General features: G+C 56.9%; 1 long non-coding RNA gene across 1 annotated transcript in view; it reads right to left on the bottom strand.

Moving 5' to 3' along the window:
- Window positions 1-5206: 5206 nt before the first annotated feature.
- Window positions 5207-6801, bottom strand: part of LOC103748414 — a 15814-nt gene continuing 14219 nt past the window's right edge. The window contains exons 2-3 of the long non-coding RNA XR_607901.2: window positions 6081-6153; window positions 5207-5278 (exon numbers count right to left, since the gene is read on the bottom strand). This is a non-coding gene — a long non-coding RNA (uncharacterized LOC103748414). The remainder of the gene's footprint in view (window positions 5279-6080; window positions 6154-6801) is intronic.

The following is a 6801-nucleotide window of genomic DNA, read 5'->3' as shown; positions in this document are numbered from 1 at the left end:
TGTTCCCCTCTGGGCCTTCCTGGGCACCTGAGGCTACCAAGCACTCTCTCCAGAAACCTCCCAGCTCCTACGGGCCTCCTCAGGACCCCATGGGCCACTCAGCCCTTTTCCCTTTCCACTGACCACTTCTGTGTTACTGGTGGGAGGTGTTTGGAGCCCTGCCCACACTTTCTGCTCTTCTCAGGCCCAGTCCCAACAAGTCTTCAGCGAGCCACAGGCTGGGCAGACCCCCTTACCTGTGGGGCATGTGCTCACCTGGTCTCCCCAGCCATGGTCCAGGAGGCTGTGAGGCAGGGGTCCTTGGCCTGCCTGGGCTAGGATCCTGTCATGCAGCTGATACTCCATCCCATATGCTCAGAGAATGCTATCACACACTCTGGTTGGTGGCTCCGGTCGAATACTGCTCCCCAAATCCTCCTTCCCAGTGAGTCTCAGCCAGCCCTACCCACTCCTCCCTGGAGAAGCAGGATCCAGCCTAGGTCTGAGGACAATGTCTCTGCACCCAGCTGGTCTCCTCACCACAAATGCCTAAGCTGGAGGCCAGGCTGGTGTCTGCTCTCCAGGGTGCTGTCCAGGCTCGTAGGAAAGGCAGGCCCAGGCTACCATTTTGCCTCTGCTCAGAGCCCTGCCCCCAGCACAGGGCAGATAGATGCAAAGAGCTGTTCTCCCAGCTCTACCCTTGCTCTGCTCTCTACCCCAGGGTCTTCCATCTCCTCCCTCCCCACTCACTGCAGGCTTCACTGATTTTCTCATTCCAGAATCTCCCATTCCAGCCTGTGCTGGACTATCTTTTCTTTAGGGAGGTGTGCCCAACCCTCTAGACCATGCGGGTCCCAGCTCTGTCAGCTCCCCAAGTTTGGCAGATTGCTGGGCATCTAGCCCAGCATGTCTCCTTCCCTTTGGTAACAAAATCTCCAGAGGGGGCTAAAAATATGAACTATTTCCCAGCTTTTATGGCAGCTAAGTGTGAGCATCTAATTTCCAGCCAGTTGGACTGAGATGCAGACGCCCCTCCAGAGTGGGCATGCCCTCCTTCGCTCTGTCCCCGCCTCTGGCTACTCAGACACCAGTGTGATGGTGACACACAAACATTGTGGGCTAAGCAGAACTGCAGTGAAGTCCTGAAGCTCAGGTTAGCTCAGGTTAGCTGTCGGCTCCAATGCCGACCTTCAGGTTAGCTCAGGTTAGCTGTCGGCTCCAATGCCGACCTTCAGGTTAGCTCAGGTTAGCTGTCGGCTCCAATGCCGACCTTCAGGTTAGCTCAGGTTAGCTGTCGGCTCCAATGCCGACCTTCAGGTTAGCTCAGGTTAGCTGTCGGCTCCAATGCCGACCTTCAGGTTAGCTCAGGTTAGCTGTCGGCTCCAATGCCGACCTTCAGGTTAGCTCAGGTTAGCTGTCAGCTCCAATGCCGACCTTCAGGTTAGCTCAGGTTAGCTGTCGGCTCCAATGCCGACCTTCAGGTTTCCTCATGTAAGGGCCATCACCCTGTCTTCTCGACACAAACTGATTTTCCACCTAATGCAGCTGGTGGTGTTATACCAGGTAGACAGAATAGTTACCACTCAGGCATGTACTTGCTCAATGTGCATTCTCTGAAACACGCTGAGCTTTGAGGTAGCATTGGTATGCTCTGGCCATCTGTGACCTTAGCACCCAAGGCACAGCCTGGGGATGCGCCCAAAGATTAAAGAACCAGCTATGGTAAGGGCTCAGAGTGTGAGCAAGGGCAGAGATAAGTGTATGACCAGGGTCAGGGCTCAGTGCGTGACCAGGATTGATGCTTAGTGTGTGAGCAGGGTCAATGTCCGGTGTGTGACCAGAACTCATGCTCAATGTGTAAGAAGGGTTGGAACTCATTGTCTAACTGGGCCTATGGCTCAGGATGTGACTATGGTTGGGGCTCCATCTGTGAGGAGAACCCAAACGCAGTGTGTGATAGGATTAGGGCTCAGCCAGAACTAGAGTAGGGCCAGGGTAAATTTACAACACTAGAAAGCGCTCTTGCCAAGAGGCAGTATTAGTCGTGTGGTGTTTTCAGTGGACAAGAACCTCGAATGAGGACCCTCAGAGGCTTCTCAGAGGTAGTGGCATGGAGGGGACTCTGGCCAGGCCTGTTAACAGAACAGGGCTGGCTTCCTGGAGAGTGGGCTTCAGTATAGAAGGAACAGCACTATGTGTCCCTAGGGCGGGGTGAGGCTGGAGTGCCAGGTGTTATGTCAAGGGCAGCTGAACACGGCTATAAAGTTTAGATTTTTCATAGTCACAAGCACTTCCCACCCACGTCAAATCCAAACCAAGAGAAAGCGATCGTTCACCTGTCAAGATACTGTGCTCTTGGCCCTCAGGGGCTAGGCCTCCCCAGAGCTGCTGGGAACAGCACGCTGTCCCACCCAGGCCAGTCTGGCCTCCTGCCTCCCCCATGGGGATCAGGCAAGCCACTGCCCCTGACTGCCAGACCTGGCTCCCAACAACCACCCAGCCAATGATGCTGTGGGCTGTGCCCTACCAACAGGAGCAGAAGACACAAGACCTGGGAGATCAAACGGAGTCCAGGGAAGCAACGGAGGAGAGGGTCTGAGACCAGAGAAGGTCCTGCTGCTCTGCTGGGAGGCTGAGAGCAGGGCCACTCGCCGGGGTGGGGAGTGGGTTTCCAGCTCCTCACAGCCAACAGCACCACTTTTTCCGGGATTTCTTTGAACTTATGTAAGAAAAACACTTTCTGCAAGAAAAACCAACAGGTACAAAATGGCACCCCATCCCACACAGTCTGTGGCCTGTCCTGGCTCCCTAGAGGCCCGGTCATGTCACCTCTCTCCAGCCAGACCCTCCCTCCTCCCCCACCTTTAGGATCATCCCTGAGAAGACCTCCAAGCCCAGGTGGGCACTCTGGGGGCATCTGGTGGGTCCCTGAGCTTCTCCACCAGCAGGCACACTGTGTGGGACCCAAGCTGAAGCTTCCTGGGCTGGGTGTGCTGTCACTAACCACACAAGGGTCTGGATGAGGGCCTCAATGCCATCAGTCCATTGCTGGCTCTGCTCAGTCAGCCACTGCAGCAACGCAGTGCTGGGTCATCCGCACATTTTGTTCCTGGGGTCAGCTGGCCAGCAGGGTGCCCTGCTGCCTATGCAAGTCCAGCAGCCACTGCTCAAAGGTAGGTACTTTAAGTGCTGCTTCTGAGGTCCCCCATTGAGGGCAAAGAATGTGCGGGTGGGGGCATTGAGGGCAGGGAGGGCCCAAAGGTCGCCATGCACATGGGGTGCTGAGGCTGGGAATGCAGGTGGGGAGAGTGAGGTGGGTGCATGAAAGACTCTACAGACGTCCATTGGTTCAGGTTCAGGTGGGCTGGGTCCATTCATGGTCTGTATAGGTAGCCACAGGGAGCTGGGGGCCTCTCATCTTCCTGGTTGGCTAGCTGAGGGAGACAGAAACATTAGGCTGTGCTGGCCACCACTGGGCAGTCCCACTGGAGACCAGGATGGAGGGGCAGGGCGGGGCATGTAACTGTTCAGACGGATAGGTAAGCTAAGAGTCCATGGGTAAAATGTTTACCCAGCATTGCCAGGACCAGACCACAGACAGTCACAATCACCACTGTCCTACCGTCTCGTCATCTGACTTTCACCCACCCACCCACTGGTCCATCTATCTACCTGCTATCCTGTCTATCCATCTATCTGTAGACACACACCCACTCTTCCATCTGTCCACCCATTTATTCATCAATCGGCCTGCTGGCCTCCATCCATCCATCTTCTTTTCTGTTCATCCACCCACCCACCCACCATCCCAACCTCACCATGCCTGTGGACTCTTGCACTACACCACCCCTTTATGCATTCCTCTATCGTTCCAATCAAGCTTTCCATCCACTTATTATCTATCCACCTGACCCTCACTGTCTGTGCATCCCAGGGGATTTCTGAGAAGGAAGACAGGCCAAGCTTCCCCAGGGTCTGCATGTGGAAAGCTGTGAACTTGGCTTCCAAACCCCTTCTCCTTGTCCCTGCCCTGGGACACAGGCTCCTGGAGGCATAGACTCTGATAGTCAGTATCAGTTGAAAAAGGCTACCATGAGTGAGACTGGGGGGCAGGGTATGGCTGTTGGGCTATCCTCTTCCCTGGACTAAGGCCTCAAACCAGCACAAGTCCAATTAGGTCCTTTGTGGTAGCTGTGGGTCTGCAGCTGGGGGCCCTAGGATAGACCCTCTCTGGGCTTCCAATCCCTTGCTTGGAGATGGAAGGCCTGGCTTAGGACCTCTAGGCATGCAGGAGAGGAAGATGTCTCTGGGTTAGAGGTCAGGCCCGCAGACATCCCTTCCTGACATGTGTGATGAAGGACCCAGCCTGGTGTGAACACAACAGCTCCGTCCTGGCTCCACCCCAACTCTACAGCAGGCTGCCTGCACCAGGAGGCACAGTGAGTGTCAGACTAGCCTTTAGTCAGGCACCCTCCACCTGCTGTGGTCTACCTTCCCAGGCAGCTTGACAGGCACCCTCAGGTCTAGCCTGCAAGAGATGGGAGGGAGGAAGAAAGGGGAGGAACCATACCCCACCCCACCCCACCCCCGTCAAACTCCATGGCTACCTGGGTTTTATATCCGCATGTGGAAATCTTTGCTGGGACCTGCTAGTTTTAAAACAAGGTGGTTCCCAACCACAGCCACACTCTGAGCCTGCACGCCAAGGGCATTCACAAGGGCACAGGCCAAGGGTCAGATGGCCACACTGGCTTCCCAGCCACATTGTGCCAGATGTGACGAGGCAGAGGCTGATATGGAGCCCTGGGCCTTCCTGCACTGTGCTGAGGTCACACTGTGCGGCCCTACCTCCCACGTCTTTACAACACGGAAGCTGGGCTCCTGCAGCTTCTCTAGTCAGCACGGGCAGGAACGGGCCCCGGGTATCTTCAGCAATCCTGTCGTCCCTGCTACTGCCATAGCGTGGTGGAAATCAGGATCTGTGTGTGAGGGGCCTTGGGAGACCTGGCGGCTCCTGGCTGCACATGGCACTGAGTTCAGGACCAAGAAGCCGGCTCCCCAGTTTCTCCCTCTGGAAGGAGTAACAGGAGACAGGCCTCCCTCTCCCCAGAGTCTCACTCTTGGGAGCTGTGCGCTGGAATCAGCCAGCACACGAGGCCCAGGTGACAGTACACAGGCAAGACCGTGCAGAGGGCTCGCTTACCTGACAGGGGCTCCCTGCTTGGCCCTTGTGTTGGGGTGGGGGTGGGGGCGAGGCTGAGAAGGTCTCGGTCACTATGTGTTCCGCGGGCGTGAGGACCTGACCAGAGACAGAGCTTTTGCCGTTTCTGGCATACAGCTCCAAGGCCTCTCTGCCTGTGCTTGAGGTCACTGAGGTCATGGCACAGTAACCCAGCACACACACAGCCTGCAGGATCCTACTCCACCTGATGTTTCTATGCTGGTATGGTGTGCCCCAGCAGCACACCAGACAGCAGTGGGGTACCACAGCGCCACCCTGTGTCCCCTGGGGGCTGGTGTTGGGTGGGAGTGAGCTCTCAGTAGCAGCACTGCCTATGCTGGCTCAGGGCTGGACCTCTACTGGCATGTGGCCTTCTGGACCCTGGGAAGGTACGAGAGGCTGAGTGGAGAGTGGGCTGTGCACTCTGAGAAGCATGCTTACAGGGGTAGTCCCTGTCCTCTGGTCACAGGGAGCCCATAGTCGCCATGCTGGGGTAGTTGCTCCCTTACCGCCTGCTCACCCCCAGGTGCCTCCTTGCCCACTCCTGTGGCAGGTCAGCTCTGCTAGGCTCTCTCTCTCCCCAAGATGGCTCTCCTCCCTCAACTACTGGTGTGGACGCCCTCCCGACTGCAAGGTGGCTCCTTCCATCAGCCCAGTAGACTGGGAGGCATCTCGGGTAGACAAGCCATTCTGCACTCTGCGTGTTCCAGCCCTGATGCCCAACTCAAAGTGGCTGTGGCCACCATTTTGGAAACCCACAGTAGGCAAGGGGGCAGGAGGAAGAGGCCCTGCCCTGAGCCTTGCTCAAGTCCTGCCAGGGGAGTGGAATGCTGAGAACCGGCGGGTAGCCTTCTGGCTGGCAGAGAACGTGGGTACTCACCAAGAGCATGTCCTTGTTCTGGCCCCAGAGATGCAAAGTCCTTGATGATGTGGTTCACGTCCAGCAAGTCACTCTGCAGAAACAGAAAGGACTGCCATTAGGAGCAGGTGTAGGTACTGGGGACAGCTGGTCGTGTGTAGCAAGCCCAGAGCCAGTCAGCACCAGGAGTCCAGCAGGCATCCCCTTCCTGTCGGAGTGCCTGAGGTCAAGGTGAGGGGGTGAGGTGACCCCACCATCCGGGTCAGAGGCAGGCAAAATCTACTTGCTCAACTCCTGACTCCCAGGCACTCTAAGCACCAGAACCACAAGCTCCCTCTGTGCATGCAAAGGCCCCAGCGCATACCCAGGCTAGGTGCAGGCTAGAGCAAGACAGTGCCCCCAGCACCTTGGTGGTGGCCTATTGGAGAGGCCAGAGGCTATCCAGAGTCACGACTCCTGTAGATGCTCCATTCCACCTGGGTAGGGACTCCCTGACAGAGGGCCTTGACTCTCTCCTGTGCATAGGCATGAGCCACACAAGGGCTGCTGAGCAAATCCAGATGTTGGGTAGGAGGGTGTACGACGGATGGGGAAACGAACAGGCAAAGGTGGGGGTGAACGGTGAAAGGTGGGGTGTGGGCAGGTATGAGGGGCGAGTGGTGGGAGGGGGCAGGTGAGTGGTGGAAGGGGGCAGGTGAGGTGGGTGTGATGAATGTGGGAAGTGAGTGGGGGGATGGGTGGT

The sequence above is a fragment of the Nannospalax galili genome, unplaced genomic scaffold, assembly GCF_000622305.1.
Source record: "Nannospalax galili isolate Female #2095 unplaced genomic scaffold, S.galili_v1.0 scaffold525, whole genome shotgun sequence".
NCBI lineage: Eukaryota > Metazoa > Chordata > Mammalia > Rodentia > Spalacidae > Nannospalax > Nannospalax galili.
This window is presented reverse-complemented; position numbering and strand designations above follow the sequence as displayed.